This window comes from Protopterus annectens, chromosome 12.part0 (assembly GCF_019279795.1).
Source record: "Protopterus annectens isolate FY-2018-M chromosome 12.part0, PAN1.0, whole genome shotgun sequence".
Taxonomy (NCBI): Eukaryota; Metazoa; Chordata; order Ceratodontiformes; family Protopteridae; genus Protopterus; species Protopterus annectens.
The window spans coordinates 40980944-40993407 of NC_056746.1; positions in this window are offsets into that span (position 1 = coordinate 40980944).

Here is a 12464-nt window from a genome sequence, read left to right on the forward strand (position 1 = left end):
TATAGGTGTAGTACACTGTACCAAATGTACAGTGTCCCAGCACCATGCATTTGACAGACTAAAGTGTTCCCCTATATCTATCTATATGTACATATGTATATATTTATAGGTGTAGTACACTGTACCAAATGTACAGTGTCCCAACACCATGCATTTGACAGACTAAAGTGTTCCCCTATATCTATCTATATGTACATATGTATATATTTATAGGTGTAGTACACTGTACCAAATGTACAGTGTCCCAACACCATGCATTTGACAGACTAAAGTGTTCCCCTATATCTATCTATATGTACATATGTATATATTTATAGGTGTAGTACACTGTACCAAATGTACAGTGTCCCAACACCATGCATTTGACAGACTAAAGTGTTCCCCTATATCTATCTATATGTACATATGTATATATTTATAGGTGTAGTACACTGTACCAAATGTACAGTGTCCCAACACCATGCATTTGACAGACTAAAGTGTTCCCCTATATCTATCTATATGTACATATGTATATATTTATAGGTGTAGTACACTGTACCAAATGTACAGTGTCCCAACACCATGCATTTGACAGACTAAAGTGTTCCCCTATATCTATCTATATGTACATATGTATATATTTATAGGTGTAGTACACTGTACCAAATGTACAGTGTCCCAACACCATGCATTTGACAGACTAAAGTGTTCCCCTATATCTATCTATATGTACATATGTATATATTTATAGGTGTAGTACACTGTACCAAATGTACAGTGTCCCAACACCATGCATTTGACAGACTAAAGTGTTCCCCTATATCTATCTATATGTACATATGTATATATTTATAGGTGTAGTACACTGTACCAAATGTACAGTGTCCCAGCACCATGCATTTGACAGACTAAAGTGTTCCCCTATATCTATCTATATGTACATATGTATATATTTATAGGTGTAGTACACTGTACCAAATGTACAGTGTCCCAACACCATGCATTTGACAGACTAAAGTGTTCCCCTATATCTATCTATATGTACATATGTATATATTTATAGGTGTAGTACACTGTACCAAATGTACAGTGTCCCAACACCATGCATTTGACAGACTAAAGTGTTCCCCTATATCTATCTATATGTACATATGTATATATTTATAGGTGTAGTACACTGTACCAAATGTACAGTGTCCCAACACCATGCATTTGACAGACTAAAGTGTTCCCCTATATCTATCTATATGTACATATGTATATATTTATAGGTGTAGTACACTGTACCAAATGTACAGTGTCCCAGCACCATGCATTTGACAGACTAAAGTGTCCCCTATATCTATCTATATGTACATATGTATATATTTATAGGTGTAGTACACTGTACCAAATGTACAGTGTCCCAGCACCATGCATTTGACAGACTAAAGTGTTCCCCTATATCTATCTATATGTACATATGTATATATTTATAGGTGTAGTACACTGTACCAAATGTACAGTGTCCCAGCACCATGCATTTGACAGACTAAAGTGTTCCCCTATATCTATCTATATGTACATATGTATATATTTATAGGTGTAGTACACTGTACCAAATGTACAGTGTCCCAACACCATGCATTTGACAGACTAAAGTGTTCCCCTATATCTATCTATATGTACATATGTATATATTTATAGGTGTAGTACACTGTACCAAATGTACAGTGTCCCAACACCATGCATTTGACAGACTAAAGTGTTCCCTATATCTATCTATATGTACATATGTATATATTTATAGGTGTAGTACACTGTACCAAATGTACAGTGTCCCAACACCATGCATTTGACAGACTAAAGTGTTCCCCTATATCTATCTATATGTACATATGTATATATTTATAGGTGTAGTACACTGTACCAAATGTACAGTGTCCCAACACCATGCATTTGACAGACTAAAGTGTTCCCCTATATCTATCTATATGTACATATGTATATATTTATAGGTGTAGTACACTGTACCAAATGTACAGTGTCCCAACACCATGCATTTGACAGACTAAAGTGTTCCCCTATATCTATCTATATGTACATATGTATATATTTATAGGTGTAGTACACTGTACCAAATGTACAGTGTCCCAACACCATGCATTTGACAGACTAAAGTGTTCCCTATATCTATCTATATGTACATATGTATATATTTATAGGTGTAGTACACTGTACCAAATGTACAGTGTCCCAACACCATGCATTTGACAGACTAAAGTGTTCCCCTATATCTATCTATATGTACATATGTATATATTTATAGGTGTAGTACACTGTACCAAATGTACAGTGTCCCAACACCATGCATTTGACAGACTAAAGTGTTCCCCTATATCTATCTATATGTACATATGTATATATTTATAGGTGTAGTACACTGTACCAAATGTACAGTGTCCCAGCACCATGCATTTGACAGACTAAAGTGTTCCCCTATATCTATCTATATGTACATATGTATATATTTATAGGTGTAGTACACTGTACCAAATGTACAGTGTCCCAACACCATGCATTTGACAGACTAAAGTGTTCCCCTATATCTATCTATATGTACATATGTATATATTTATAGGTGTAGTACACTGTACCAAATGTACAGTGTCCCAGCACCATGCATTTGACAGACTAAAGTGTTCCCCTATATCTATCTATATGTACATATGTATATATTTATAGGTGTAGTACACTGTACCAAATGTACAGTGTCCCAGCACCATGCATTTGACAGACTAAAGTGTTCCCCTATATCTATCTATATGTACATATGTATATATTTATAGGTGTAGTACACTGTACCAAATGTACAGTGTCCCAGCACCATGCATTTGACAGACTAAAGTGTTCCCCTATATCTGTCTATATGTACATATGTATATATTTATAGGTGTAGTACACTGTACCAAATGTACAGTGTCCCAGCACCATGCATTTGACAGACTAAAGTGTTCCCCTATATCTATCTATATGTACATATGTATATATTTATAGGTGTAGTACACTGTACCAAATGTACAGTGTCCCAGCACCATGCATTTGACAGACTAAAGTGTTCCCCTATATCTATCTATATGTACATATGTATATATTTATAGGTGTAGTACACTGTACCAAATGTACAGTGTCCCAACACCATGCATTTGACAGACTAAAGTGTTCCCCTATATCTATCTATATGTACATATGTATATATTTATAGGTGTAGTACACTGTACCAAATGTACAGTGTCCCAACACCATGCATTTGACAGACTAAAGTGTTCCCCTATATCTATCTATATGTACATATGTATATATTTATAGGTGTAGTACACTGTACCAAATGTACAGTGTCCCAACACCATGCATTTGACAGACTAAAGTGTTCCCCTATATCTATCTATATGTACATATGTATATATTTATAGGTGTAGTACACTGTACCAAATGTACAGTGTCCCAACACCATGCATTTGACAGACTAAAGTGTTCCCCTATATCTATCTATATGTACATATGTATATATTTATAGGTGTAGTACACTGTACCAAATGTACAGTGTCCCAACACCATGCATTTGACAGACTAAAGTGTTCCCCTATATCTATCTATATGTACATATGTATATATTTATAGGTGTAGTACACTGTACCAAATGTACAGTGTCCCAACACCATGCATTTGACAGACTAAAGTGTTCCCCTATATCTATCTATATGTACATATGTATATATTTATAGGTGTAGTACACTGTACCAAATGTACAGTGTCCCAACACCATGCATTTGACAGACTAAAGTGTTCCCCTATATCTATCTATATGTACATATGTATATATTTATAGGTGTAGTACACTGTACCAAATGTACAGTGTCCCAACACCATGCATTTGACAGACTAAAGTGTTCCCCTATATCTATCTATATGTACATATGTATATATTTATAGGTGTAGTACACTGTACCAAATGTACAGTGTCCCAACACCATGCATTTGACAGACTAAAGTGTTCCCCTATATCTATCTATATGTACATATGTATATATTTATAGGTGTAGTACACTGTACCAAATGTACAGTGTCCCAACACCATGCATTTGACAGACTAAAGTGTTCCCCTATATCTATCTATATGTACATATGTATATATTTATAGGTGTAGTACACTGTACCAAATGTACAGTGTCCCAACACCATGCATTTGACAGACTAAAGTGTTCCCCTATATCTATCTATATGTACATATGTATATATTTATAGGTGTAGTACACTGTACCAAATGTACAGTGTCCCAGCACCATGCATTTGACAGACTAAAGTGTCCCCTATATCTATCTATATGTACATATGTATATATTTATAGGTGTAGTACACTGTACCAAATGTACAGTGTCCCAACACCATGCATTTGACAGACTAAAGTGTTCCCCTATATCTATCTATATGTACATATGTATATATTTATAGGTGTAGTACACTGTACCAAATGTACAGTGTCCCAACACCATGCATTTGACAGACTAAAGTGTTCCCCTATATCTATCTATATGTACATATGTATATATTTATAGGTGTAGTACACTGTACCAAATGTACAGTGTCCCAGCACCATGCATTTGACAGACTAAAGTGTTCCCCTATATCTATCTATATGTACATATGTATATATTTATAGGTGTAGTACACTGTACCAAATGTACAGTGTCCCAGCACCATGCATTTGACAGACTAAAGTGTTCCCCTATATCTATCTATATGTACATATGTATATATTTATAGGTGTAGTACACTGTACCAAATGTACAGTGTCCCAACACCATGCATTTGACAGACTAAAGTGTTCCCCTATATCTATCTATATGTACATATGTATATATTTATAGGTGTAGTACACTGTACCAAATGTACAGTGTCCCAACACCATGCATTTGACAGACTAAAGTGTTCCCCTATATCTATCTATATGTACATATGTATATATTTATAGGTGTAGTACACTGTACCAAATGTACAGTGTCCCAACACCATGCATTTGACAGACTAAAGTGTTCCCCTATATCTATCTATATGTACATATGTATATATTTATAGGTGTAGTACACTGTACCAAATGTACAGTGTCCCAACACCATGCATTTGACAGACTAAAGTGTTCCCCTATATCTATCTATATGTACATATGTATATATTTATAGGTGTAGTACACTGTACCAAATGTACAGTGTCCCAACACCATGCATTTGACAGACTAAAGTGTTCCCCTATATCTATCTATATGTACATATGTATATATTTATAGGTGTAGTACACTGTACCAAATGTACAGTGTCCCAACACCATGCATTTGACAGACTAAAGTGTTCCCCTATATCTATCTATATGTACATATGTATATATTTATAGGTGTAGTACACTGTACCAAATGTACAGTGTCCCAACACCATGCATTTGACAGACTAAAGTGTTCCCCTATATCTATCTATATGTACATATGTATATATTTATAGGTGTAGTACACTGTACCAAATGTACAGTGTCCCAACACCATGCATTTGACAGACTAAAGTGTTCCCCTATATCTATCTATATGTACATATGTATATATTTATAGGTGTAGTACACTGTACCAAATGTACAGTGTCCCAACACCATGCATTTGACAGACTAAAGTGTTCCCCTATATCTATCTATATGTACATATGTATATATTTATAGGTGTAGTACACTGTACCAAATGTACAGTGTCCCAACACCATGCATTTGACAGACTAAAGTGTTCCCCTATATCTATCTATATGTACATATGTATATATTTATAGGTGTAGTACACTGTACCAAATGTACAGTGTCCCAGCACCATGCATTTGACAGACTAAAGTGTTCCCCTATATCTATCTATATGTACATATGTATATATTTATAGGTGTAGTACACTGTACCAAATGTACAGTGTCCCAACACCATGCATTTGACAGACTAAAGTGTTCCCTATATCTATCTATATGTACATATGTATATATTTATAGGTGTAGTACACTGTACCAAATGTACAGTGTCCCAACACCATGCATTTGACAGACTAAAGTGTTCCCCTATATCTATCTATATGTACATATGTATATATTTATAGGTGTAGTACACTGTACCAAATGTACAGTGTCCCAACACCATGCATTTGACAGACTAAAGTGTTCCCCTATATCTATCTATATGTACATATGTATATATTTATAGGTGTAGTACACTGTACCAAATGTACAGTGTCCCAACACCATGCATTTGACAGACTAAAGTGTTCCCCTATATCTATCTATATGTACATATGTATATATTTATAGGTGTAGTACACTGTACCAAATGTACAGTGTCCCAACACCATGCATTTGACAGACTAAAGTGTTCCCCTATATCTATCTATATGTACATATGTATATATTTATAGGTGTAGTACACTGTACCAAATGTACAGTGTCCCAACACCATGCATTTGACAGACTAAAGTGTTCCCCTATATCTATCTATATGTACATATGTATATATTTATAGGTGTAGTACACTGTACCAAATGTACAGTGTCCCAACACCATGCATTTGACAGACTAAAGTGTTCCCCTATATCTATCTATATGTACATATGTATATATTTATAGGTGTAGTACACTGTACCAAATGTACAGTGTCCCAACACCATGCATTTGACAGACTAAAGTGTTCCCCTATATCTATCTATATGTACATATGTATATATTTATAGGTGTAGTACACTGTACCAAATGTACAGTGTCCCAACACCATGCATTTGACAGACTAAAGTGTTCCCCTATATCTATCTATATGTACATATGTATATATTTATAGGTGTAGTACACTGTACCAAATGTACAGTGTCCCAACACCATGCATTTGACAGACTAAAGTGTTCCCCTATATCTATCTATATGTACATATGTATATATTTATAGGTGTAGTACACTGTACCAAATGTACAGTGTCCCAACACCATGCATTTGACAGACTAAAGTGTTCCCTATATCTATCTATATGTACATATGTATATATTTATAGGTGTAGTACACTGTACCAAATGTACAGTGTCCCAACACCATGCATTTGACAGACTAAAGTGTTCCCCTATATCTATCTATATGTACATATGTATATATTTATAGGTGTAGTACACTGTACCAAATGTACAGTGTCCCAACACCATGCATTTGACAGACTAAAGTGTTCCCCTATATCTATCTATATGTACATATGTATATATTTATAGGTGTAGTACACTGTACCAAATGTACAGTGTCCCAACACCATGCATTTGACAGACTAAAGTGTTCCCTATATCTATCTATATGTACATATGTATATATTTATAGGTGTAGTACACTGTACCAAATGTACAGTGTCCCAACACCATGCATTTGACAGACTAAAGTGTTCCCCTATATCTATCTATATGTACATATGTATATATTTATAGGTGTAGTACACTGTACCAAATGTACAGTGTCCCAACACCATGCATTTGACAGACTAAAGTGTTCCCCTATATCTATCTATATGTACATATGTATATATTTATAGGTGTAGTACACTGTACCAAATGTACAGTGTCCCAACACCATGCATTTGACAGACTAAAGTGTTCCCTATATCTATCTATATGTACATATGTATATATTTATAGGTGTAGTACACTGTACCAAATGTACAGTGTCCCAACACCATGCATTTGACAGACTAAAGTGTTCCCTATATCTATCTATATGTACATATGTATATATTTATAGGTGTAGTACACTGTACCAAATGTACAGTGTCCCAACACCATGCATTTGACAGACTAAAGTGTTCCCCTATATCTATCTATATGTACATATGTATATATTTATAGGTGTAGTACACTGTACCAAATGTACAGTGTCCCAACACCATGCATTTGACAGACTAAAGTGTTCCCCTATATCTATCTATATGTACATATGTATATATTTATAGGTGTAGTACACTGTACCAAATGTACAGTGTCCCAACACCATGCATTTGACAGACTAAAGTGTTCCCTATATCTATCTATATGTACATATGTATATATTTATAGGTGTAGTACACTGTACCAAATGTACAGTGTCCCAACACCATGCATTTGACAGACTAAAGTGTTCCCCTATATCTATCTATATGTACATATGTATATATTTATAGGTGTAGTACACTGTACCAAATGTACAGTGTCCCAGCACCATGCATTTGACAGACTAAAGTGTTCCCCTATATCTATCTATATGTACATATGTATATATTTATAGGTGTAGTACACTGTACCAAATGTACAGTGTCCCAACACCATGCATTTGACAGACTAAAGTGTTCCCCTATATCTATCTATATGTACATATGTATATATTTATAGGTGTAGTACACTGTACCAAATGTACAGTGTCCCAACACCATGCATTTGACAGACTAAAGTGTTCCCCTATATCTATCTATATGTACATATGTATATATTTATAGGTGTAGTGCACTGTACCAAATGTACAGTGTCCCAACACCATGCATTTGACAGACTAAAGTGTTCCCCTATATCTATCTATATGTACATATGTATATATTTATAGGTGTAGTACACTGTACCAAATGTACAGTGTCCCAACACCATGCATTTGACAGACTAAAGTGTTCCCTATATCTATCTATATGTACATATGTATATATTTATAGGTGTAGTACACTGTACCAAATGTACAGTGTCCCAACACCATGCATTTGACAGACTATAGTGTTCCCCCATATCTATCTATATGTACATATGTTTATATTTATAGGTGTAGTACACTGTACCAAATGTACAGTGTCCCAACACCAGGCAGAGCAGCACCATTTGGTTGACACAGACACATGGTTGACAGGTGTGCAAGATCAACAGTCCCTGAGTAGGGGAAAATCTTCTTACCCCATGGACTGTGTGATTTCAGAGTTATTATATATAATTAGCAAGGAGTAACACAATCGGTGCAGGGGGCTTGCCTCCTGCAAAAACACTTGCCATTACTTTAGTCTACTCCACGGTAATTCTTGGAACATACAGAGAATGTGTGTGTGTGTGTGTGTGTGTGTGTGTGTGTGTGTGTGTGTGTGTGTGTGTGTGTGTGTATATATAGATAGATAGATATAGATACATATATACACACATATACACACACACGCATATATATATATATATACATATATATATATATATATATATATATGGTTCCCTATGAAACCATCGAAGTTACACTACATCGAGAATGACTACATCGAGACTAGACCATCGAAAGTACATAACAGAAAACAGAAATCGACATTTAAAACACCGAACACCATAACACCGACACACGGAACGTAAACAACACACTACACTACATAGAATACACACTAGCCCTGACCCAAACCCTAACCCTAAGGTCCGTCACTATCGCACACTTCACCTACCTGCACCCTAAGCTTAACTCACTTACCCACCCCTAGCCCTAGCTCCGACACTATCGCACACTTCACCTACCTGCACCCTAACCTAACTCACTTACCCACCCCTAGCCCAAGCTCCGACACTAACGCACACTTCACCTACCTGCACCCTAACCCTAACTCACTTACCTGACCACTCCTACCTCCGTCCCTGTCGCTCACTTAACGGGTCGCGTAAAACATACACCAGTGCTGTGACTTTCCATTTCGTCGCTTTGAAGTCGGGACGATTTCCGTTTTCGATGGTTTGCAATGTCAATATGGAAGTCCCCATCTTCACATTTTCGATGTAGTGTAACTTCGATGGTTTCATAGGGAACCATATATATATATATATATATATATATATATATACACACACACACACACACACACACACACACACACACACACACACACACACACACACACACACACACACACACACACACACACACACACACACACACACACACACACACACACACACATCCATATAGTGTGTATATAGATGTACATATACTAATGTTTTCTGCAACCTTACATTTATGCATTTTAGTGCTGATTTTATAACTGGTAAGGTAGAATGAAGGAGAAAATATCTCTCATATGGTTCTTCAAATATAGTTATTTTCTTAGCATATTACTTGACAATTATATTCAAAGAAAGCTGAATTTTATATCCAAGACATGGGCAAGATAAAGTAATGTAAAACAGTAAGTATGTATTTCCAGAGATTACTAGCTATTTTCATGTTTGCTAATTAAATCGATGATACAAGGAACTGCAGTCAGATATATACAATATTTGCACAGAGTGTCGATGTTCCAAGGAACTGCAGTCAGATATATACAATATTTGCACAGAGTGTCGATGTTCCAAGGAACTGCAGTCAGATATATACAATATTTGCACAGAGTGTCGATGTTCCAAGGAACTGCTGTCAGATATTTACAATATTTGTACAGAGTGTCGATGTTCCAAGGAACTGCAGTCAGATATTTACAATATTTGCACAGAGTGTCGATGTTCCAAGGAACTGCAGTCAGATATATACAATATTTGAACAGAGTGACTGCAGTATCAAGGCCAGGTAATGACATCTAGGTTTGACAGCTCCGTTTGTTCTTTTCATTTTATGCCGCATAGCAGATTAAACAGATTGTTCTGAATAACCTTTGGCTAGTAAAATATTTGTAGTTACAAAGTGCAGTGACAAATCATTTTTTTGTTTTTTCTATTTTTTTCTGACCTGAAAGAAATTATTCCGTTTTTCTCTTTAGGTTAAAATTGATTTACATGCATTTATTTGAAAGCAGTGGTAGGTAAAAAATGTTGCCATGAGCCAAGTCTTGTTAAATACTCTTAGAAAACAGTAATACTCTGAGATGATCAAAACAAACTAGAAGGATCTAGAGGAACAATAAATTCCATTTGAATGCCAGCTCAGCACTTGAGCTTTGAGGATACCATAATAACTGCCTTGCTGTGCTGTTCAGGTTAACTACACCTGTAATTCTGTTCTTCTCAGAGGTACAAACCTTCAACCCCCCATACATAATTATAACAGCATTAGACAATTCTGAGTATTAAAATATTCCCACTTCCCTGAGGTTGTGTGATCTTGGAGATGGATAAAGGGTTGATGGGGTGCATACATTTATATATTATTTTTAGTATTGTTTTCTATTCTTCTTTGATAAAGAACATGAAATAAAGTGAGATACTTTTGTTATACCATGCAGTGTTTCTAAACTCAGAAGCCTCATCAATAGCATAGATAGATAAAGCTCGGACTACAGGGCATGTGAGCTGAGTTCAGTTAGTAACTCAGACACTTAAGCATTCAAGCTGGCAGGATTGGCATGCCCATTCTATAGGGGAGTGGTGGAAGAGCTCACCTACTTCTGACAATAGTGCTCCGTCTGAAGGAGGGGGATGGAATAACAAAGTCAGGGTCAGTTGCATAGATGATGTGGTCTTGGCCACCCAAGCTCTTAGTGGTAGCCTTCGTTGGTGATGTACAAAGGGACATTATATAAATTGATATACAGATATAGGTATCCCCTGTGTTGATGTGGATGCCCATGTCACCATTCAAGGGGTAGTGATCACCATTAACAAAAGATGTTCTTATTGGTAGGATGTCAGCAAGAGCAACAAAGACCACAATGTTTACCTAACTGACGGGTCCTCCAGAAATCTCTTAACCATAGGAGATATGAGGTGCTTGATGGTCAGCTTGACAAAGGAGAATAAAGGGCCTAGGAAAATATTTCTAAATTTAGTTTGTTATGCTGGTGTTCAATGCATTGAGTTTTGTTACATTCTGGAAGACCCAAGCAGGAAGCCTCCAACATTCTAATTTAGTAGAATAATGCTAATTTAACTGGTAAGAAAAGCATTAAAAGTGGGGGAGGTGAGGCATCCTGAAGAGTGCAAAGGTGATACTGCCTGTGCAGTACTCTTCTTCATATTGCTTACTGGACAAAACAGAAGGCAAATGTAGGAAATAAAATTTTGTGTTACACAAAAGGTAAAAAATAGCAAAAAAGATTCACAACATAAAGCTGTAAATGATAATTTGAATTTGTTTACTGTGTTATTGTTGATAGCATGCTGTTATATAAAGCATGCATGTACTATGCTCTACACAAATAACTTTGAAAGTCTGAAACATGTTTTAGACTTTAATTCATTTCTTCAGTCCCTCTCTGTCTTGCTCTGCCTTTCCTCCTACACACTGTGACATATCTCATCCCTTCTCCAGTACCAAGTTGCTTTATATTCCTTTCTGTCTTCCTGCTGTTTCTTCCTGTTCTCCTTAACTCCTCCATTGTATCACCGATTCCCTTTATTTCTCTGTCCCTTGTAGCATCCCTATTTTAACTGTGATTACTTTACTCGGTGCCATGAGTCACGGTCGTTGATTAGCCTGCTTCCTTTTCTTGCAGTTCGCTGGTTA